General features: G+C 41.4%; 1 protein-coding gene and 1 long non-coding RNA gene across 11 annotated transcripts in view; one reads left to right on the forward strand and one right to left on the reverse strand.

Moving 5' to 3' along the window:
* The window catches only part of MFSD6 (major facilitator superfamily domain containing 6), a 67734-nt gene extending 61590 nt beyond the window's left edge, over nucleotides 1–6144 (reverse strand). Inside the window, exon 1 of one of the 3 annotated variants that reach the window (XM_040642694.1) lies at nucleotides 6070–6144. The gene's annotated coding sequence lies outside the window, so the exon portion shown is untranslated. Of the gene's footprint in view, nucleotides 1–5483; nucleotides 5576–6069 lie in introns of those variants that run through there. The other 2 variants (XM_040642689.1, XM_008687274.2) reach the window with 2 other exon arrangements.
* The window catches only part of LOC103659677, a 35515-nt gene continuing 16868 nt past the window's right edge, over nucleotides 5734–24380 (forward strand). Inside the window, exons 1-4 of one of the 8 annotated variants that reach the window (XR_005838100.1) lie at nucleotides 6509–6885; nucleotides 8328–8554; nucleotides 9183–9371; nucleotides 13594–13642. This is a non-coding gene — a long non-coding RNA (uncharacterized LOC103659677). Of the gene's footprint in view, nucleotides 5945–6508; nucleotides 6894–8327; nucleotides 8555–9182; nucleotides 9372–13593; nucleotides 13643–24380 lie in introns of those variants that run through there. The other 7 variants (XR_005838101.1, XR_005838096.1, XR_005838094.1 and 4 more) reach the window with 7 other exon arrangements.

Raw genomic sequence — 24380 nt, forward strand, 5'->3', positions numbered from 1 at the left:
GTTAAGAGGGTTAAAGAAAGTACACTCTACCCATGAGACAAGACATTTTAAACAGAAAATTACAGGTGCTCAGACACACCTTTTATGAATTTATAATTTAGATCAAACTCTAGACCTCAAGATTTAAAGTACATTTTTCTACAGACATGCAGCTACCATCTCTGATTTTTATTTATATCTCCTAAATGCTATCATCTAAAACAATAACTTATATCCTAAGCACATTCCTGTATATGTAATCTATAATTGTTTCTTATACTGTTAGAACTCTGATAGAGTTAACATGAGCTATCAATTTCTTTCAGAAAAAGACTGATCACTTAGCCCATTAAAGTAAAAATACACACATGCCTTACCAATACTTTTGAAAATGAAAATATTCAGTGCTGATAAGGATAAGACTGATAGGGACTCTCATTAACTGAGAAAATTATAACCTTTCTAGAATGCAACAATTTAAATGTAAAGATGTTCATTTCAGTACTTTTCATAATAATCAAAACTGGAAACATAGGAAGCAATCAGTAATAGGAGCAATTAAATAAATCATGGTATATCCAATGAGAGCAAAATAGAACCTAATAGAAAGGAATTAATAGAATATGGAGAAATGCTCATCATCTATATATGCATCACATTAAGTGAAAAAAAGCAGGACACAAACCCCTATGTATTGCAAAAGTTTATACTTATAAGTCTATGTACTTCATATGAAATATGTTTTAGAAAAAAACTTGAAAATAATAACAAGATGTTAGTAGGGCTATCTCTGAGAAATTAGGAGTTACTTTAATTTTTTTTCTTATACTTTGCTGGATTTTCCTTCAATGAGCATTTATCACTTTCAAAATACAAAAGAGGCATTATTTTAAAAACAAGGAATTTGACGGGGTGCCTGGTGGCTCAGTTGGTTAAGCATCTGCCTTTGGCTCAGGTCATGATCCCAGGGTCCTGGGACCCAGCCTCTGGCTTGGGTTGGGCTCCCTGCTCAGTGGGGAGCCTGCTTCTCCCTCTCCCTCTGCTGCACCCTCTGCGCGTGCTCTCTCTCTCAAATAAATAAACAAATAAATAAAATCCTTTTAAAAAATTAAAAAACAAGGCATTTGAGTTGGAATCAGGACACCGTTGATCCTGAAGTTTCTGAAAAGTCACAGCGAGTTGCTAAATTGAAGTCTGCTTCCCCTTAGGCTGATTCTGCTTACTTGTAGAGACAACTGAAAAGGCCTGTAACAAGGGCTTTGAGATACCCTTAAAAGATTTTGTATCTTCATGACAGCGAGAATGTGGAAAAAGGGGAACACCTGTGCACTATTGATGGAATGTAAATTGGTGCAGACACTATGAAAAACACTATGGAGATTCCTCAAAAAAATGGAAAATGGAATTACCACAGGATCCAGTAATTCCATTGCTGGGTGTTTTACCCAAAGAAAATGAAAACACAAATTCAAAAATGCTGTGTTTACTACAGCATTACCACAGCCAAGTTGTAGAAACAACCCACGTGTCCATCGACGGATGAATGGATAAAGAAGAGGTGGTATCTGTACATACAATGGAATATTACTGAGCCGCAAAAAAGAATGAAATCTTGCCAGTCGCAACAACGTGGATGGACCTAGAGGGTATTATGCTAAGTGAAATAAGTCAGACAAGAAGACAAATACCATATGATTTCACTTACATGTGGAATCTAAAAAACAAAACGAATGAGCAAACAAAAAAATAGAATCAGACTCATAAAGACAGAGAACTGGTGGTTGCCACAGGGGAGGATGTTGGGGGGATGGACAAAATAGGCAAAGGGGATTAAGAGGTACAAATTTCCAGTGAAGTCATGGGGATGAAAAGTACAGCATAGGGAATACAGTCAATAATATTGCAACAACTTTGTAAGGTGACACATGGTAACTAATACTTATTGAAGTAACGATTGTGTAATGGAGAGAATCACTATGTTATATACCTGAAACTAATGTAACATTTTGTTAAGTATACTTCAATAAAAAATCATTTTAAAAAAGATGTTACACCTTCAAAATATAGGAAAGCTGACTATAAAAGTAAGTAAAATTAAAATGTGTCATTTTTACCCTGTGAAAGTATAACAATAAAATCTTTTATTCATACTCCCTCATAAAGGTGAATTTGGGTTTCATTTGTTCATTAAACACAGTTCCGCAGAAATTACTTTGGAACAGAATTAAGAAGGCACTCCATATTAGCCGCAGAAGCTTGACCATGCTGGAGCTCAGTGTATTTCTTTAAATCATAGATGGTGTGCATGTCGCTTTGTATGGTTCTGCTTCACGTTTACTGTAGGGGCTTCACACTTCGCTCTGGTAAGAGAGGCCTTGTTTACCTGGGGCCCAAGCATGTTCTTTCTTAATCTTGTCCCTAAAAGTACCCAGCGCAGTTAGGAGACAAGAATTTGCCACATGGCTCCCAGGGACCTGCTCCTCCGCTGTTCCAGGTTCTAGAGTTCCTGGCCACATCTCCACTAGGCACTCCACAGGCCACAAGGCCCACGCTGAGGCAGCTCGTGGAAGGCAGAGGGCACCTGTCTGTGCAGTGGAGGTCTCTCTACTTAGCCACATGGGCAGCTCACTACCGCCCCAGGCTCCTTACTCACTTTCCCTTGGCACAGTGAACCCACAAATCAGGCTTGTTGAGACAACATCAGTTCCTCTTTCTAGTTCTTCTTTTATCCTCCACAAAGCCACACCACAGCTCCCTCTGGCCACTGCTGACTCAGGAGGACCAGACTCCCACTCTCCCCCAGTTCCACTCTTGGTCTCAGATCAAAACATTTCCTCAGAGTTATTCAAAGTTGGACTTTCTTGCTTTCTGTTTGCAAAATGTTCCCTGGATTTGTCTTCCCTTCTCAAAGACATGCCAGAACAGATGTCAGAAAAGGTGTCTCGGCTCTCCTTTACTCAATCCTCTTTCCTACTTCTGGAGTATGGGTTTTTCTCAGAGCCTACATTTCATTCCATCTGCCCCCCGACCCCAGCCTAAAATGCAGCAGGACCGCCCGACCATGAGGTGATACAGGGTTCTCACGTTCACAGGTCAAGCTCACACGTCCCGTCAAGGCGATCCGCACAGCCTCTACTCGGCCGCATTTACGTTACACTGGACCCAGGCTTGTGGAGGCTGCTTCTAATACAACGCTCTGGGTGGTCCTTGTCAGTGCCGAGGTGGGGGTGTGGGCATACTTGGGAGCTGCTTAGACCCACCGACTAGCAAGACAAGTTGCATTATCTATGGCAACGTATTGACATACAGGCTCAAGGTTTAGGGGCTTCACATTTAGATTATTTTGTTTTGGTTTGGTTTTTTCTCTTTGGGGCTCTGCACCAATAATTCATGGTTTTAACAAATGACTCTGAGAGTTTCCAAAAGCTTCCTGGCCAACTAAATTAAGACAGTGCCATTTTACAAAATAGTAAATAAGTGTCTTCTAAACATGGAGAAGGAAGCCAGCTAGGAAGCAAATGTTACTGAAAGCAACAACAGGGCTAAGTACTACATAATGTGTCATTTGGGATTTAGGGCAACCAATCAGGCTCCCACACACCCTTGAAAGACAAGTCCAAATGTAACTTCATAAAGAAAAAAGTAAAAGCACCCTCTTATCACCCCACCCCATCCTACTTCCTTCACGTAGCCAATGTCGATGGTTTGGGGACAATGAGGCATACGTGTGCCTGCGTGCACGTTTAAGTATATGCATCTAAATCTCTTTTTTCAGTTTCCTGTTTTCACTTACTATATCTTGATTTTTCCCAAGACAATGTACCAAAGGGGCTAACAGACATATTTACATTTATTGCATATCTCCCTTTCCCTACAATGTGATTGCTAAATCAAGATTTCCTGAATATCGAAAAAAGGAAAGCCAAGAATACCTATAGGCCTAATACTAAATATATCTTTGGTTATTTTCATTTTTCTTACACTTGCCTTCAACCTAAAAATGGTGAGAACAAATGGGTAAATATATATGCATTAATATGCATGCACTATAAATATACAGATTATCTTACATGGATAAATGTTAACATATGTAATAGATGTACACTGAAATGCTGTTAATTTTCAAAGTCAAAAAGCGAAGGAGGGCACCTGTGTAGGCCCAATGGGTCCTGAATAAGGAAAGACACCATGTGGAAATTTCCCAGGCTTTGGAGCCAGAGGCATGGGGTCAAATCCAACTCCCCTTCTCACTGATTATGTGGTTTGTGTAAATTCTGTAAGTCTTCTCAGCTTCCTTTTCATCATCCACAATGCTGGGGGAAAGACTTCTCTCACAGAGACTTAAAACTAGCGTAAGACGGTGTTTTGAACATAGTAGGTGCTCATAAAGTGACTGTCACCAATCCAGGTAGACTTGGTGATCCAGTACTTCATACCACCAAACATGCAACCCTTGCTGTTTATCTTTGTGTTTCAGCGTGCCTCAGCTGTACAGAAACAGAAGGGACCTTAGAAATAAATTATTGTAAACATGCTTAGTAGCTTTAATGCATTATTGAAATGTGATCCTCTCTCCTACTCACCCAGTGTCTTTGCTGGGCTCAGTAGCAATATCCCAGCCTCCTCCCAAGCAATCCTAAATTTTACTTCCAACTTGGGATAAACACAAGCCATCTGGCTCTCTAAATAACTGAAAATATCTTGCTTGTCTGCTAATGGTCAGCTGCTTAAACTGTCAGAAGCCAGTCTTACCAATGACTAGGGTTCCTAGCCTCGCCGGGTACTTAGCAAGGCCAGGAGGGATGCAGACACCTTTAGCTGGCTAGTTCCCATGTCCCCTCCGCACACACCAGCAATCGACTAAATACACATCTGTTGTTGGTAGTGATGTTTGTCCACCCACCCCTTATAGTCCTCTATATTGAAGAGGTTAGATTTCCACAAAATCCTGGACTTCTAGAACAATTAAGGGGAAACTTGGCCACCATACTATCCAACCATCTCCTTTTACATGTGGGAACACCGAGGCTCAGGAAGATGTGATGTGCCCAAGGACACGTAACTATTTAGATACCAATTGTTATTAGAACCTCAACTCTTTAATTTAAGGTTCTTTTCTACAACTATTAGGCAAGGTTTTATCCTTTCCAGGAGCTCTGTAAGGTGTTTGTTACGTATTTTTGGATGAAAAGGAAATGCTTGTGGTTGTGAATGTGTGCGGGAGAGGTAAAATGCCCCGTGTGCCTGCCTTAAGGGTAATTAATCCACCTGTCTACGTGTGGAAGAGAGAAATGAAGGGAGAAGTCGCATTTGAAATTTTCCCCCTTCCTACTTAAAATTACAGGGGATTGGGGGATAAATAGGACCCAGAAAGGCTAGTAATCCCCATTCGTATCTCAAAAGAGCTCCAGGGACATGTTAGACCATGTTAGGCTTTAGTTAAGTAAAGAAGCACGAGGTGGCAGCAGGCATGGGGGTAAAGGTAATTTTTCGTATTTATTCACCTGGGGAATCAGACGCTGTCAATTTCCTTCTCTTGGCACACAAGTGCTACGCTCTTGTCACTGGGGCCGTCCGGAGGTTCTCGCTTCCCCCTTTCCCCTGAGGATGTTTACTGCAAGGGCGCCCGGCGAGCTGGGCGGAGAAGGGCCTGGACGTAGGGGCCCAGCCCTCTCCCAGCATCCCCCACCCCCTGCAGCTGCCAGCGCCCGGCGAGGGCTCCCTCGGGCAGCGCCTTTGTTTTCCCTACTCCAGTTACGTTTGCGGAAGTGCTGCCTGCGCCCGGCGCGCCGGGGGTGCCGGCTGCAGCCTCCCCAGCGCCCCATAAAGATGACAACCGACACAGAAGCCGAGGGGAGGGAGGGAGGAAGGGAGGCAGCCGCGGGCGAGCCGGGCTGGGAGCAGAGACGACCACACCTGCCGGCCCGGGGAGCCGCGCCTCTGAGACCCCCTCCCCCGACAGCAGGTGTGCGCGCCGGAGAGGAGCTCCCAGCCCCCCGGGCCTGCCGCCCCCGCAGGGGAAGCTAGGGCGGGGCTGCCGCGCCGCCCCCCGCCGAGCGCCCCCTCCCCGCGCGCCCGGCCGGGACTCACCTGCTGCAGGCGGCGCTGCGCTCAGCTGCGTGGGGCGCGGGGAGCCTTCTCCCCCCGGCGCGGGGCGGCGGCTCGGGGCGCCGGGGCGGCGGCTGTCGGGGCGGCGCGCACCATCTCGGGCGGGTCGCTGGCTCCTCGGGGGTGGCGGCGGGCGGGGCGAGGCCGAGGGATGCGTGCCGACCGGGGCGACCCGCCGCGGCGAACCCAGCGCACCCGTCGGCGCGACCTTCTCTCTTTCCCCGCGGCCCCGTGCCTCCGCAGCTCGCTACCGGCTGGACCCGTTTCAGGGCTGAGCGCCGAGGACCCGCCGCCAGGTGCAGCGCTCCGCCTCCTGCGGCGGCGGCGGTTGCGTCGGCGGCCGCTCCTCCCGGCCTCCCGCCCGCCCCGGCGGCCCCGGGGGACCCCCGGAACCGGTTCTGCGGGGCAGCGCGCCGACGCGGGGAGAGCGGACGGCGGTTCTTTGCCCGCGCCCGAGCCGACCCACCCCACCCCGGCTCCCTCCCCAGGCTAGTGATGCAGGCCTAGCTCCCGGGGAGGCTGCGAGGCGTAGATGGCCGCCTGCTTGGGAATCATCATCACCGTCATTTATTGAGCGCTTATTAAGTGCAAACACAATGCCGACGTTCTTAACGAGTTATCTCAGCGCCTATAGCCCTCACCTTGGCAGACTGTCCTCAGTTGACCGGGGAGAGGGGAAGGGGCCAGTGGTCTGGAGGCCAACAGTGGGGGTTTCAGGACTCCCCGGGGAAGGATGCAACGAAGCTAATCAGCCTTTCAAACTGGGAAGGTGCTACTGAGTGGCGCGTCGCTGAAGAGGTAACCGTGTGAGTTGCGCTAAGAACGTGATGAAAGTTGTATTTCTGGTTAGACGCGATGAGAAGGTGGGGAGAGTGGAGTTGGCTGTAAAAGGTAGCATTCCCTCAGTAAGTGTGCGCCTGTGGTGGGCTTTGGGGGTGCCGGATACCGTTCTCAGGGGGCTTATGGTTCTGTTCAGGCAATACCAACAGCAATAATAATGACAACTAGCATTTAGGAACATTTCTTATATATGAAACACTGTTTAAGGGCCATTTCACGTTACCATAATCCTAAAAGTACAGGTAATACCATTCCCACTTTACAACTGATAAAACCGAGGCTGCAACTTTAGGTGACCTCTCCAAAATTACTAAATAATAAAAGGAAGTCTTCTTTTGTCTCCAGGATTTAAGCTCTCAACCACGAAATTATATTGATGAGAATTTTATAGGCCCTGCAGGCTTTAGGATTTGAAGTCCTTCTTTAGGAAAAATAAAACAGAATTACAAGTACAAAATCACTATCACCCTTGCTGGAGCACAGGAAGGGTCCCAGAAGCTTAAACTACATCAGCCTCATGCTAAATCCAGTTGCAATACTTTTGCAGAAAAGCAAAAACAAAGGCAGTGAATGCTAAAATTTCAAATGAAAGAGATTAAGGTGGATTGTTAGAGAATTGAGAGATTTGGGTCTAGTGCGGTTTCCTACTGCATTATTGGAACTGAAAGCTCACAAAGTACCCAGCTGGTAGCTATCGTAGTAGAATTATCATTCTTTTCCATCCAGCTATTAAAGAAGCAACCTTTGAAATTTAAAAAAAAAAAAAAGGGAAGAAAGTGAACAGATTCTAGGTCTAACATGGCTCAAGTTCTCCCCTGCCTATAGAAGGAGGGAAAGGAGTGCAGGAAGAAATTGGAGAAAAAAGGGTAACTCTTAAACTATAGATGCCCAAAGGCGGCTCCATGTTGAATAATGAAGCCAAGTCATCCTAGAGATTTAAGCTGGTGTTTCTGTTTCAGACAGGACAGTGTAGCCTCAAGGGTCAGCATAGCAGAAAATGTTGTTTTCGTTGGCCTCGTTAGGGTGGGAATTTTTTCCTGGCAGCTCCTTCCCTTTTCAGTATAACTAAGGAAAAGATACACACATGCCCAAAGAAAAGTGACCTGCCACTCCTGCATCTTCCTACCCCCGTGAGGTAATTTGTGGGTGTGGTGGTTAGCTTCCCAACTTACTGCCAGGCGGGCTATCCCAGAGGTCACCCCACGAAAAGGCGCAAAACCAAAATTAAGATGTTGAGATCACATGCTTTTTGAGTCAATGTACAATACAGGGTAAGAAGCCAGGGGAAGAAGAGAGGATAGATGAACACACTTGGGATTGGGGACACGTGGGTGGTTTATGTTATGAAATATGAGTAGAACCTGGGCCTTTCTCTCCCTCTCCCTTTCTCCTTGATTCAGCCTTCCTTGTGTTGCTAGTATGGGGACAAGGACCAGAACCGAGGTGGAATCAGGGGACTTGACAGACAATGCCCAGGGCGGGAGGCAGCAGATGCTTTCTCTGCTGAGACGCAGGAACCAAGATGTCTGGTTCTGGCTCTGGCTCACCAGTTAGCCTCCTGAGTAGCTGTGGATTTGATCTGCATTTCTCAGGCAAAGAACAAATGGAAGCCGTGTAGATGTCACTAGTGAGTAGCCGGTTTAACCTTTTAGCCATTTTATTATTCCTAATACTGAGTCTCATGTGCTTCATGAATATTTACACGTCAAGCGTATTTGGTGCACACTCAGACCTTTGAGCTCTTCCTCCGTGGTCCGCTCACATACACACTATTTTGGCTCACAAGTTACTCGCTTCTACTTTAATTTTATATTTCCTCCTTATAATGTTTGTTTCTCTTATTTCCTTTGGCAGACTTTATTGTTCTAAAGTAACAACAAACACATTACAATATGTAATAATGGTAATAGCAGCAAGAGCTAGCACTTAATAGGACTTACTCTGGGCAGGGTACTTTCCGTATATTTATTTATTCATTTAATTCTCCCAACAATCAGATGTAAGTAGGAGCTGTTCCTATCCCATTTTACAAGTGAGAAACCTGGTGCACGTCAAAGTTAAGTAACTTAACCGGGGTCGCACCACTAAGTGATAGAATCCACATTCAAGTCAAAATAGTCTGGCATCAGTCTGGCTCTTAACCGGTCCTTCTTCCTTGCTCATAGAAACACCAGCATCTATATTCCCATATGGAGGGTTGGGGATTTTACTTGTATGCAAATGGCGTCATTTACTTTTCTCTGTCCCCCCATTAGCAGCATTGGACGCAACAACAGTTCCCCCTTAGTGTGGTGTTGCTCTCCTGAGTTCCATTACCGGAGGTGACCCGAGGTCTGGAAGCAGATGATCCCCCTTACCAGCCTGTGGTATGGCACAGTGCCTACGTTGTTCACCTCACGTCGTCTCGTCACATTTCATCATCTCCCATCAGCACAAGAAGAAGGGTGAGTACCATACAATCAGGTATTTTGAAAGAGAGACCACGTTCACATAATTTTTATTACAGTGTATTGTTATAATTATTATATTTTAGTCCCAGTTAACGTTGTTGATCTCTTAGCTGTGCCTAATTTGTGAATGAAACTTTACCATAAATTTGTATGTATAGGGTTTGGTACTACCTGCAGTTTCAAGGTTCCACTCAGGGTCTCAAAATGTCTCCCCCAGGGACAAGGGACGACTGCTGTATTGACTGTCCCTTCCTTGAAACTCTCCCTTCCTCTGATTTCTGTGACCCACAAACCCTGGGTTTTTCTTTTCCTCTTTGGCCTTTGCATACTCCACTTGGCTTTTGTTCTTGGCCTTTCTCTCTTTTAACTGTTTTTCCGTGCTTGCTCTCATCTGCTCCCTTCGCTTCAGTCACAGAATGCTCGAGGATGCCCCCAAATCCCTCTCTCTGGGACAGTTTTTCTCTTGAGTGCCAGAACCATAAGGTCAGTTGTCCAGCGGGTTGTTTCACAGGCCTGAGATCCACGTCAGCCCTTCATTATCTTGTGCCCTTCCTCCACTCGGTCTTACTTCTGGGTTCCCAAACGGTCATCTGCCCAGTTGATGTCCCCTTCAGCCTTACCCACGCCCCCAGTGTCTTAGTTTCTGGCTGCTGCACCAAGTTACCGGAGACTTAGCAGATCAGACAACACAGATTTCCTACCTAGAGGTCTGGAGTCCAACGTGGGTGTTACTGGACTAAAATCAAGCTGTCTTCAAGCGTCTTCCATCTGTAGGCGTTAGAGGAGAATCCACTTCTTACTCTTTCCAGCTTCTAGAGGCTGCTCACATCCCTTGGCTTACAGCCCTGTCCTCCATCTTCAGAGCACAGCACTCGAACTTCAGCTTCAGGTGTCAGCTTGCCTTCCCGGCGTTGGCCTCCTGTGCCTCCTTCTTATACGGACCCTTGCGGTTACACTGGGTTCATCCTGATAATCCAGGATAATCTTCTCCTCTCAAGAGCCTTAACTTAATCGCATCTGCAAAGTCACTTTGGCCATGTAAGGTCACATTCCACAGGGTCCCGGAAAGAAGACATGGGCATCTCTAGGAGGCAATGATTTTGCCTCCCACACCCAGTCAACACCAAGCCCTCTGGAGACCACCTTTCAAAATATCGCTGGGATTTGTCGTCCGCGCTCTGTCCTTATGTTATGTTCATCCATAAGGTTCTCTCTCTTCTGCCTTACAACAACCATTTCTCTGGCCTCTCTGCCTCAATGTGTTCTCTCATCCATTCAGTTTTCCCTGTTGTAACCAGAGTCATCTTTGGGAACATCTGACCATGTCACTTCTTCGCAGTCCCACAGTGCAGCACAATACTGTGGGGGCACCGTTCCCATTGTGTCATGCCTCCTGGACGTGCTGCCAGCAGAACTTACTCCTCTACTGAAAACCCAGCCGAGGCCCCTGGACTATGACAAAGAGATTCAAAATGCTGGTAGTGAAATATGATTAAAATCTGTTTTGCTCATATAACCGTCCATAAGTAGGCAGGCCGAGTTTGTTAGTGTGGCCCCATACAACCCATGGATTCCATCCCTGGTCCCAGGGGACTGCTTCAGATCCCACCACTCCCAGCACAGGGGATGGGGAAGTATAAGCCCAGTCACCTAAAGGGAAGGCCTAGTGTTTGTACACGTCATGCCATTCATATCCCTCTGGCTACAACGGTCACCCGTCTACATTTGGGTGCGAAGGAGGGAGACGCAGTTTAGCTGAGCAGCTAAAACTATTACCACAAAAGAAAGGGTGAGTGGATTTGGGGAGTCAACCAGCAGTCTTCCACAGGGAGCGAAACAAAGAGCTCTGGAAGAGAAGACTGGAGGGGCAGAAGGCCTCTGAGGAAGTAGTACACTAAGACCTGAGACATAAGTAGTTGATGGCCAGGAAAAGAGTTCGGGGCGCACCTTTCCCCACAGAAGGGGTGGCTATGAGGCAGCAAAGAGCTAAGCTCTGGTGAGGAGCAGAATGAGTGGGGAGTGAAGGGTAAATGTCAAGAGATAAGGTTGGACAAGTTGGTGGGAGGCAGCCACCTGTGCCTCATATTAAGCATTTTGGATTCCAGCTTACGTTCAGTGCAATCCGTTGAAGGACATTTAAGAGGTCTGATATGTACCTTTAAAAGGTCGCTGTGGCTGCTGTGTGGAGAATGGCATGGAGGGGGGCAGAGTGAAGTGAGACTCACTTAAAAAATACCCATCGGTGAGGAGAGAGATTAACAGTAGCTCGGAGCTTAGTGGTAGCAGTGGGGCTGGAGAGAAATGGGTGGATCTGAGAGAGAGTTTTTGGAAATGCATCAGCACGCTTGATGATGTATTGGGTGTGGGAGGCAAGGGAAAGGAGGTGGTAAGAATGACTCACAAGTTTCTGGCTCACACAAACTGGGTGGATGGTGATAACCTTTACTGAGAGGGAGAAGCCTGTGGGAGGAGCAGGTTGGAGGGAAGAAAGGAAGGGTTCACATTTTGGCATAATACGTTTGAGATCCTGTAAGACTCGCAGGTGGGGCTGTGAAGTGGGCAATTAAATAGGAGTCGAGAGCTCAGAAGAGAGGCCTGGGGTCAGCAGTCGTTGGCACTGAGCGGCTACGTACTGCCTGTCGTGGGAGTAAGGGGATCACCTGGAGAGATAATACACAAGAGCCCCGGGAAAGGTCAGCATTTACCAGTTGGTATGGGAGGAGGGACAAAGCAGGGTCAGCCACAGAAGGAGGACGAATTTCAGGAGGGTGTTGTCACGGAAGCCTGGAGAAAAACTTTTTTTAAAAAAAGATTATTTATTTGAGATAGAAAGAGAGGTCACGAGCAGGGGGGAAGGGTAGAGGGAGAAGCAGACTCCCCAGTGAGCAGGGAGCCCATTGCAGGACTCAATCCCCGGGTCCTGAGATCATGACCTGAGCCAAATGCAGACGCTTAACCCACTGACCCACACAGGCATCCGAGAAGAACTTTTTTTAAAAGCAGGTTTGAACCACATCACCTTTCTTCCTTCCCATGCCAGATACAACAGGACATCCTTGTAGACTAGGCTTGCTGTCCCTGAAGGGCTTCATGCGCCAGGCGCCGGCCCTACCGTGCTGCTGATTAAATAGCATTTTAATGCTGGGCTGTGAGCTCCTTAAAGACAGGAAACAGCTTGTCTTGTTCAAGATTTGTGTTATTTGTATTTGTTAGCATGTAACAGTCCACATAGGGGGGTTTAAACAAGGTATGTTTCTCCCCCATATCAAAGTTTCCATAAATAGGGGGCTCAGGGGTGTTGGGGACCAGGAGATTTGTGTTCTTTTGATCTTACTGTTCCGTCACTTTCAACATAAAGTTTCCATCTCAAAACCCAGCCTGGCTTCTCCAGCTTTGCCTGTTGTGTTCACATTCCAGTCATTGGGAAAGAGAAAAAGGAGAAGAGGAAGACATGTTCCTTTCTTTTAAGCACATGACCGGAAGTTGTACATATTACTTATAGTTAAATTCCAGGGGCAGAACATAGCATATGGCCTCATCTAGCCATAAGGAAGGCGGGCAAATACAGTCTTGAGAAGCATGTGCACAGACACAAAATTCTATTACTGTGCAAGGAAGAGAGAACAGATACTTGATGCAAGCAGCAGCCCTCCCATACCGTTCATCGTCACTCATCCCTGAACCTGACTGTTGGAATTGGCTTGTATGAACCTAGGGAAAGGTGGGGAGGATTAACTCCACACTCTTGAGGTTGATTGCCTCATATGGGAGGAAATGGAAGGGGCGTGGAGGGAGAGGTGATAAATATTTGTTGAATAAATGGATGATAATAAATGGAAAAATTCCAAGGTGACAAGAGTAATGACGTTGGTTCCTCTTAGCTCCCTCTACCATCGTCCCTTCTTTCCTTGGCGTTGGCTTCATGGAGAAAGTGCAACTTACAGTAGACTCAAAAGACTCAAAAGATGGCTTAAAATCTAAATAGGAGGAAAGAAGGCCAACTTAGAGAAATCCTTTATTCTAGTATCTTTTTGCTTACTTCTCTGGAGTTTTCCAGGTGGATAATCATATCAACCTATAGATAATATTGTGGTCTCCTTTCCAGTCTTTATATCTGTTTTTGAAAATACGATCCCATTGACAAAACAATTTTAAATATTCATGATGATCAATAGTCATTCCCTTGTGTTATTACTTTTTTTTTTTTTTTTAACAGGTGCCCGTCTTGCTTCACCACTGGGAATAAGACTGACTAGCGCTGTGAGGTAGATAATTCTTCATTAGTTTACTAAAATATCCGTCTATATATTTCTTGAGTTTAAATAAGAATTTATGATGTAATAAGAGTTTTAAAAATTAAGAGTAAGTGTTTTCATGTGATTTTCTTCATGTACTTTCTAAAATGTTTTCTTGTCCATTCGCAGTCCAGTACCATATCATCATCATATGTTGTTTCTTAGATGACAATAAATCTACGGAAGTGTGGCGTAGAGTTAAGCCCTGGGTGTATAAGGAAGTGTAGAATTAGGTTTCATCTTACCCCTCCCTACACATGCTACTCTAAGGTCTTCATGAAAAGGTGCCCGAATTGCTTTCTCTGTCTCCAGCCTTGCAGATCTCTTCAGTACAAACCAAGGCACTTAATATGGATCACAGTTACGTAATTTCTAAAAATATACTTGCTTCTTAATCTTTAAAACTTTTTCTTAGAGTATATGTAGAACAGTATATAAATCATAAGGGTAAAATTCAATAAGTTATAATAAATTTAATAAAAACTCTGTGTGATCATCACAATAGCAAGAAATTGGATATTACTAACTCCCCAAAAGGTTCCCTTACAAATCACTACTCCTCCCTTCTTCCCAAAGGTAACCATCATTCTGATTTGTAAACTTTTTTAGTTTTAGAGTTAGTTTAGTTTAGAGTTTTAGTTTAGATTAGTTTTGCCTGTTTTTAAATTTTATGTAAAAGGAATTTAAAGTATACAGTCTTTTATACTTGATTGCTTTTGCTCAAAATTACAGTGCTGTGTAAAGTGATTTCATTTCCAACATACAAAGATACCACATTATTTTTTTATTCTTCAGTTGTTGGGCATTTGGGTTATTTATATTCCTTGACAATTACCAGTAGTGCTGCTACGACCACTCCTATACTCGTCTGTTGGTTCACATATGCATGGATTTCTATCACATATACCTCGGAGTATAATTGCTAAATCATAGGATATGCAAGATTTCATCTTTATGAGTTAGTACCAAACAAATTCCCAAGGGGGTTGCAAGTATTTCTACTTCTTTCTTGTTTCATATCCTTGCCCTGGTATTTTCAGTCTTCTTTTCATTTTTAAATCTTTTATTTTGAGATAAATTATTACTTACAGAGAACTTGCAAAGGTAGAACAGAGAGCTCCCTCGCCAGCTTCCTCCAGTGCTAACATTCGACATAGCTGCAGTCCAGTGATCAGAACAAAGACATTGACTTTGCTAAACCCTGATACAGATCCTATTCGGATCGCACCAGTCTTTCCATCAACATCCTTTTTCTGTTCCAGGGTCGAATCCAGGATTCCACATAACACTCGTGTCTCCCTAGTCTCTCCTTCAATCTGTGACGGCTCCTCAGTCTTCCCTGTCCCTTCGTTTCCCTTGCTACTAGTCCTAGGATACTAGTCAGGTAGTTAATAGAATGACTCTCGGTTTGTTTTACTGATACTTTCTCATGGTTAGAGCGAGGCCATGGGGAAGAATGTCACTGAGGTATGTGCCCTTCTCACATCATACCAGGCAGCGCACGCATCCTGTGTCCCATTACCCGTGACGTTAATCTTGATCCCTTGAGAAAGGTGATGTCTCCTAGATCTCTCCACTGTCAAGTCACTATCTTTCCCTTTCTGATTGACAATATTTGGAAGGAGACACTGATGCTTTATGCAAATATGCCATTTCTGTTTAAACCTTTATTCATTAATTTTAGCATTCATTGGTTGTTCTTGCTGACAGCTATTATTACTGTCATATTCTAATGGAGATTTTATATTGTCCTTATTACTTACACATTTATCAACTAGAATTCTTTTGTAGAGAAAAGTTTTCCCTTCTTCTCCACTTATTTACTTAGTTAATCAATTATTTATATCAGTATTGCCTCATGGATGTTTATTCTATTCTTTGACTTTATTTGAGAGAGAGAGAGAGAGAGCATGAGCAGGGGGAGGGACAGAGGGAGAAGGAGAAGCAGACTCCCCACTGAGCAGAGAGCCTGATGTGGGACTCAATCCCAGGACCCCAAGATCATGACCTGAGCCAAAGGCAGACATTTAACTGACTGAGCCGCCCAGGTGCCCCTCTTTTCCACTTACTTACTTAATCAGTTAGTTATATCAGTATTGACTCATGGATAATTATTCTATTCTTTGACTTAAAATTCAATCTCTCTCAAATAAATAAATCTTTTAAATGTGGGGCAGCTGGGTAGCTCAGTTGGTTAAGTGTCTGACTTTTTATTTCGGCTCAGATCATGAACTCGGAGTCCTGAGATCAAGCCCCGAGTTGGGCTCCACACCAGACATGGAACCCACTTGGGAATCACTCTCTGTCTCTCCCACACTCGCACTCTCTCTCACTCTCTCTCTCAAATAAATAAATAGATCTTTAAAAAAATAAAATGAAATTCAATATTTTCATTATTTATTTTCTTTCTCAAATTGTTCCATATTTAGCCATTGGGGCTATTCTTTTCGGGTTGACTTTTGTATCTTTTCTTCAAGGTGGGATTGGAGTATAATTTATTATTTTTAGTAGAATTTTAAATATATAATCAGGATAATTTTGGCACGAACCTTGCCAAAATATTTTCTAAAATCACGCTTCACATTAGTTGCTTCATAAACTCATTTTTTAAAAAATTGTGGAAATACATACCATAATATTTCCCATTGTAACCATATTTGAGTGTCTAGTTCAGTAGCATTAAGCGCGTCCCCACTGTTGTGCAAGCATCATCTTCATCCGTCCTTGTAACCACCTCATCTGCCCACGCTGCAACTACACACATTGAGCAGTACGTCCCACCCGCCCCTCCCCCCAGGCCCTGGAAACCACCCTTCTGCTTTCTGTATGAATTTGACTACTCTAGGTGCCTCGTGTAAGTGAAATCATACAGTATTTGTCCTTTTGTGTCTGGCTTGGTTCACTTAGCCTGATGTTCTCAGGGTTCATCCGTGTTGTCGTGTGTGTCAGAATTCCTTTCCTTTATAAGGTTGAGCAACACTCCGTTGTAGGGACAGACCACTCGGTGTGTATTTCTGGGCCTAGTTATTTATTTATTTTTAGGGGCTTTGGCATCACAGGGTGCTCTAGGCCCAGCTTACGTGTCCCAACGCTAGCATCAACTCCTTCTCCAGAGAGCTGTGGTTCTTTTCGCTGGAGGATGGAATTTAGAGACCAGCTGATTGTGCTCATTGTAACTGGAATGTCACTGCTTCTAGGCCCTATCAGTGGACAGAGTAGGAAATGTATGTATGTTTACTAACCCATTTACCCCTATACATCTGTACGTATTTCTGTACACATCTAACTGTATGTACAGTTCAAAACAAAACATGCACTCATACTGATATTTTCAACTCCAGTCCAGCATTACAGGGTTCCTTCTAGCATTCCCCCTTTGCTTATTTATAACTTTTCTTTACCAGTGAGAAACCTGGCTTGCTTTATCTACAAGATACTTATTTGTTCAAAGCAAGGATGCATGTCAAGTAGTTTAAGTAGTTTCACTAATACCCCAGAGAAAGTAGAGTATAGTGTTTGGGAAATTTTTTTTTTTTTTTTTTGGCCTTATAATATCCAGTCAAAACACTGTTTTCCGGACAGTAATTATATGATCTCACTGATATGTGGAATTTAAGAAACAAAGGAGAGGATCATAGGGGAAGAGAGGAAAAAATAAAACAAGACAAAATCTGAGAGGGAGACAAACCATAAGAGACTCTTAATCATAGGAAACACACTGAAGGTTGCTGGAGGAGGGGGAGGTGGGAGGGATGGGGTAACTGGGTGATAGATATTAAGGAGGGCATGTAATGAGCACTGGGTGTTATATAAGACTGATGAATCACTGAACTCTAACTCTGAAACCAATAATACATTATATATTAATTTAATTTAAATTAAAAATAAATTAATTAAGCCCCCCAATAAAGACTTACAAATTGAAATATCGTTAAAAAAAATATAAAACACTGTTTTCCAAAGCTGCTTGGGTCAGCTCCCTTCTCACCCAACCCTTCAATGCGGTCACTCCCATGTAACGCAATTAGATTTGTGCCGCAATTAGAATCAGTTGCCAACATTTTGCATTTTATCTTGAGTCGCCTTCCCACATACGATAGAATTCACTGATTTTGGTGTATTGTTCTGTGGGTTATTAGAAGATGCACAGAGGCATGTACCTATCAGCTCAGTAACGTGAAGAACAGTTCCATCACCTTAAAAATTCCCTTGTGCTCAGTCACTTTTTAATTAATCTCCAACTGCTGCCAACCACTCATCACATCAGAGCCTACTGTTTGCCTTTTCCAGAGTGTCATAGAAAGGGAATCATACAAAATGTAGCCCTTTAGGTCTGACTTTTTTTCACTTAGCAATATCTGTTTAAGATCCACTGATATTTTATGAATCAATGGTTTATTCCTCTTACCGTTGAGTACCATTCCATCGTAGAGACATAGCACAATCTTTCATCCACTCCCTGATTGAAGGGTATCTGGGCTGTTTCTAGTTATTGATTATTATTATTAAAACTTCTACAAATATTTGTATACAAATTTTATACAAATTTCACTTGATTAAATACCTAAGAGTGAGACTGCTGGCGCGCATGGTTTAAATGTATGTTTAACTTTATAAGAAAGGGCCAAACTCTTTTCAGTGCAGCTGTAATGCTGCATTCTCACCAGCCCGACGGGGCAACACTTTGCCAGCCCTCGTTATTTACAGTGTTTCACTTTAACCCTTCTAATTGGTGGGCGGTGGCATAGCGTTCTGGCTTTCATTTGCCTTTTCCTAAGACTAAAAATATTGAGCATCTTTACATATGCTTATGTGTCTCTTCTTTGGTAAAGTGTCTGTCAGATCTTTCACCCATTTTTTTAAATTGAATAAGTTTAGGCAACTTTTATTGAAATAAAAAAAACTTTCTAAGTACAAGGCACTGCACCATACGTTAGTAAATTTGGAACAGGGATAAGGATACAGAAATGAATTCAAAAGCATGGTAACTACCTTTAAGGAACCAATTGTCTAGTGAGGGAGGCATATAGATAAAGGAATCACCGTAATTATAAGCATAAGAAGCTGTTAATGGCTACCACTGATTGAATACTTACCATGAACTTGGACCTATGCCAGAGATTAACATATACGAGTGCTAATTAATATGCACAAACTCTAAATTTTACAATATTCCAGGGTAGTTGTTATTATTCCTATTTTGCAGAAGAAAAACATGAGGTCACAGATCTTAACCTCACTAAGGTCACATAGCTAGATTGATGATACTTTACTATCCGTTATGCCTTGTTAGGTTTCTTTTGAGGCTTAGAAACATTTCTATTGGAAAGTTTATTTAAAAGCAATAAGTATTTCTTTTTTTAATTGAAGTACAGTTGACATACTAATATCCTATTAGTTTTAGGTGTATAAAATCTTGATTCTGTATTTTTATACATTATAAAATGATTATGATTAGTTACCATCTGTTACCATACAAAGTTATTACAATATTGTAACTATATTCTCTATGCTGTAAATTACATCCCATGACTTAATTTATTTTATAACTGGAAGTTTATACCTCTTAATTCCCTTCACTATTTCACTCTTTTCCCCTGTGGTAACCAACAGTATCTATCTTTCTGTATCTATGAGTCTATTTCTGTTTTGTTCTGTTTGTTCCTTTGTTTTTTAGATTCCACATATAAGTGAAGTCGTATGGTATTTGTCTTTCTCTGTCTGACTTAATTCATAACATAATACCCTCTAGGTCCATCCATGTTATCACAAATGGCAAGATCTCATTTTTATTTATTTTTTATTTTTTTGGAGCCCAGTGCAGGACTTGAACTTACAACTCTGAGATCAAGACCTGAGCTGAGATCAAGAGCCAGATGCCTAAATGAGTAAGCCACTCAGGAGCCCCAAGATTTCATTCTTTTTTATGGTTAATAGTTCATTTTATATATATATATACACACACACATATATATAATATTATATTATATACCTATGTATATCACATCTTTATCCATTCATCCATTGGGGGACACTTTCTTTTGCCCATTTTTATTGGGTTGTTTATATTCTTATTGAGTTTTGAGAGTTCCTTATATATTGTGGAAATAAGTCCTCTACCAGATATGTAATTTGCAAATGTTACTGCAAGTCCATAGCTTGTCTTTTCATTCTCTTTACAGTGCCTTTTGCAGGGCAAAGTTTTTAATTTTTATAAAATCTGACTTATCAACCTTTTAATTTTATGGATTATACTTTTGGTGTTATATCTGAAACGTCTTTGCCAAATCAGTAAAATTAAAGATTGGTTCTTTGATAAGATCAATGAAATCGATAAACTTCGAACCAGATTGAACAGGAAATAAAAAGAGAAAATAGGAGTTACCAGTACCAAAAAAAAAAAAAAAAAGAGAGAGACTATCATTACCAACCCTATTAAAAGGATAACAATATTATGAACAATTTTATGCTAATAAAATTTTCAACTTAGATGAAATACACAAATTTCTTCAGAGATAAACTATCAAAGCTACTTGAACAAGAAATAGAGAACATGAATAGCCATATATCTATTAAAGAAATTGAATTTGTACTTTAACACTTTTCCACAAAGGAAATTCTAGGCCTTGATGGCTTCACTGGTTAAGTCCTACCAAACGTTTAACTAAGAAATAATACCACTTCTATATAACTACTTCCAGAAACCGAAGAGGAGATCTTGAACTCTTCCCAACTCAATTTATGAGACCAGCATTACCCGGATCCCAAAACCAGACAAAAATATTATAAGAAAATAAAACTACAAGCCAACATCCCTAACATAGATGCAAAAATTCTTAATGAAGTTTTAACAAATTGCATCCAGCAATATATTAAAGACCATACATAACACACTAGGACCCACTGGGGTTTGTTCCAGGAATGCAGGTTGGGTCAATATTTAAAATCCAATCAATGTAATATACTGTGTTAACAGAATAAAAAGAAAACATGATTATCTCAACAGAACAAACTGACAAAATCCAACCTCTATTCAACATGGCACTAGAGGTTCTGTGTAATATAATTAGTCAAGAAAAATAAAAAGCATCAAGATTGAAGAGAGAAAAAAGTCAAACTGCCTTTATTCATAGATGACATGTTTGTATATGTGGAAAATCCTAAATAATCTACAATGAAAGAACTGATAGAACTCATAAGTGAGTATATCCAGTTTGCTGGATACAAAAATCAATTAAAAATTAATTGTATTTCCATGTATGGGTAGTGACAAGCAATTTACAAGTAATTTGCATTTATAAGGTATTACCACTTACATGACATCAAAAATATACTTATTTTTGACCTGTTAAAAAACCTTTTTGTTAAAAACCTTTTAGGGGGGCCTAACTGGCTCAATCGATAGAGCATGTGACTCCTGATCTCAGAGTCATGAGTTTAAGCCCTGTGTTGGGTGTGGAGCCTATTTAAAAAAATAAAAATAAAAGTAATAAAAAAATTAAAAATGGATCTCCACCTTACCTCATACCACATACAAAATTAACTCAAAATTAATCATACAACTAAACATAGTAGATAAAACCATAAAACTTCCAGGGGAAAACTTTATTTACATTTAATCTGGCAATTTTTCTTAAATAGGATATTTGAAATACAAACTATAAAAGAAAATAATAAATTGGACTTTATCAAAATTAAGAAGTTTGCTCTCTGAAACATGTTATAAAAATTTGATTGTTTACCTAGAAATTCAGGGGAATCAAAATGAAGAATGATTAGAACTAAAATTAGGTTGGGGCTCATGGGTGGCTCGGTTGGTTGAGCATCTGACTCTTGGTTTTGGCCCAGGTCAAGATCAAGCTTCATGGTGGGCTCCCCATTCAGTGGGGAGTCGGCTTCCCTTTTCCCTTTCCCTTTGCCCCCCCCCTTGCTCTCTCTCTCTCTCTAAAAAAAAAATAAGTAAAATAAAGTCTTTTAAAGAAAAAGTCTGTTTCTTGGTTTGCCTCTCTTTCTCTTTTTTTCCCACCTTGCTTGTTTTGTTTCTTAAATTCCACAAATACCATATGAGTGAAATCATATGGTATTTGTTTTTCTCTGACTTATTTTGCTTAGCATTATACTCGCTAGCTCCATCCATGTTAATTCAAATGCACTGCATTTTTTATGGCTGAGTAATATTCCATTGTGTGTGTGTATACATGTGTATATATACACACACACACACGTGTGTATACACACACACACACATCTTTATCCATTCATCTATCTATGGACACTTGGGCTGTTTGCATAGTTTGGGTATTACAGAAAATGCTGCTGTAAACAGCAGGGTGCATGTATCCCTTTGAATTAATATTTTTGTATTCTTTGGGTAAATACCTAGTAGTACAGTTGCTGGATTGTAGGGTAGTTCTGCTTTTAACTTTTTGAGGAGCCTCCATACTGTTTCCCACAGTGGCTGCACCAGTTTGCACTCCCGCCAACAGTGCAAGAGGGTTCCCTTTTCTCCACATCTCTACCAACACCTGTTGTCTCTTGCGTTTTGGATTTTAGTCATTTTGACAGGGGTGAGGTGATATCTCATTATGCTTTAGATTTGTATCTCCCTGATGATCAGTGATTTTGAGGTTTTTTTTCATGTGTCTGTTAACCATTTGTATGTCTTCTTTGGGAAAATGTCTATTAATGTCTTCTGCCCATTTTTTAAATTGGGTTATTCATTTTTTAGGTGTTGAGTTTTCTAAGTTCTTTATATATTTTGGATACTAACCCTTTATCAGATACGTCATTTGCAAATATCTTCTCCCATTCCATAAATTGCCTTTTAGTTTTGTTGAATCAAATAGTATTTATTATTAAAAACATCCCAGCAGTTCACTCTGGGACCCTAAAGCCTGAGGGCACTGAATTCCCTCAGCGTATACATATAACAAAACATTTATAGTTATGAGAGTCTCTTATATAAAATGAACTTGGAATTGGTCATCTTTAAGGTCTCTTTTTGTAAATGTTTTTGTGATTCTCTGTAATCTGTACCTGTCAAGTATTTTAATCTCTGCTTTTAAAAAATTATGCAGTAAACAGTGTTTCCCTTTAAAACAAAAATCCTGTGGGGTAAACATAAGTTTTGCATTGCTATTGTTGAAAATCTGATTGTAATATCATTGGTCCTCTGTGTGTCCTATATGGAAATATTAGGACATGACACATAGAGAATGTAAAAGGAACCATTATTCCATCTGTCTTCATTTAACTAGATTGTAATTTGACTTTCTACTGCATTTAATATTGCTAAAATAGGAATAAAATTTACATCCTTCAATATCAGTGATAAATCATTTTTATCACTGATAATAAGTAATAAAATATCAACTATTGAGCAGTTTTTCAGTTAATATTTATTAGGTGCTCAAAGTTCTGGTACAGTCCTTGTTGAAATGGAGTAATACAGAGCACACACAAAAACAACAGACCATGAGATTAAGGAGCTTGCAGTCTTCGCAGAGAAAAGTATATACTTAAAGCCTATTTTAGGAATGTATGTTATTTGAGGAAAAGTACATGTCTATATTCAAGTGATCCCCCTTGAAATGTATTTTTCATAATATCATGTGTATTACTCCTTGGAGATTACTAAATATAGGAAACTAGCTTCACAATCTTAACATTCATGTCAAAGTCTTGGACATATTCGTTCATTTGACCAATATTTACTACTAAGCGCCCACTTAGTCACACTGTTCTAGGTACTGGGAACACAGCCACATGTATCTAAAAGTCCCTATTCTCATCAAGTTTTCATTGCAGAGGGCGTATATAACCTGCAGCCCGAATGTTACTTTTTTAAAAAGATTTTATTTATTTATTTCAGAAAGAGAGAGAGAGACAGAGAGTAAGGAGAAGTAGAGGAAGAGGGACAAACAGACTCTGTGCGGAGCACGGAGCCTGACGCAGGGTTTGATCTCACAACCCTGCAATCATGACCCCATCTGAAATCAAGAATCGGACATTTAACCAACTGAGCCACCCAGGTGACCCAAAATGTTACTTTGTTCTTAAAGAAATGTTGTTCAACTTTATTTCACTCTTTCCCCTAGTTATAAAAGTAATTCTTTTATAAAAGAACCATGATACAGAAAATGGAGATTCTTTTGTAATCCTATCTATTGGCATAATTACACGAATAGTTTGGTATATATACTTACAGGTTAAAAAAAATTTTTTTTAATTTACAAACCAAATCACTCTTTTATACATTGTTTTTTTTCACTTAGCAACACAGTACACAATATACCATCACCCTGTACCCGGAGTGTATTTTCCTAACACCTAACTCTTCTGTTCATTGGTTGCATAACATACCATTATATATAGACTGCAAGTTATTTTAGCCATTCTTTTATTAATGATCATTGAGCTTATCTCCAGTTTTCCCACTATGATTAGTGTTTTGCTCAAGAAGTCTTTGCTTACCCCAAGGTATCCTCAAATTCACATTGTGAGACCTAAAGACAGAGAGAGCTCTAGCTCACAGCTGTCTCACTGGACTAGGGAGACAAATTGGAATTTAGAGATTGGGCAGCCAGGATCTAAGGGCTTAACATCCCAGAGAAAAGAATATAGAGCAGTGAGCCTGGTGCTTTGCATGCGATTTCCCTTGAAGGCTTTTTTTTTTTTTTTTTTTTTTTTTTTTTGCAGTTCCTAAGTT

Source organism: Ursus maritimus, unplaced genomic scaffold, assembly GCF_017311325.1.
Source record: "Ursus maritimus isolate PB19 unplaced genomic scaffold, ASM1731132v1 scaffold_1, whole genome shotgun sequence".
In the NCBI taxonomy this organism is placed as follows: Eukaryota; Metazoa; Chordata; class Mammalia; order Carnivora; family Ursidae; genus Ursus; species Ursus maritimus.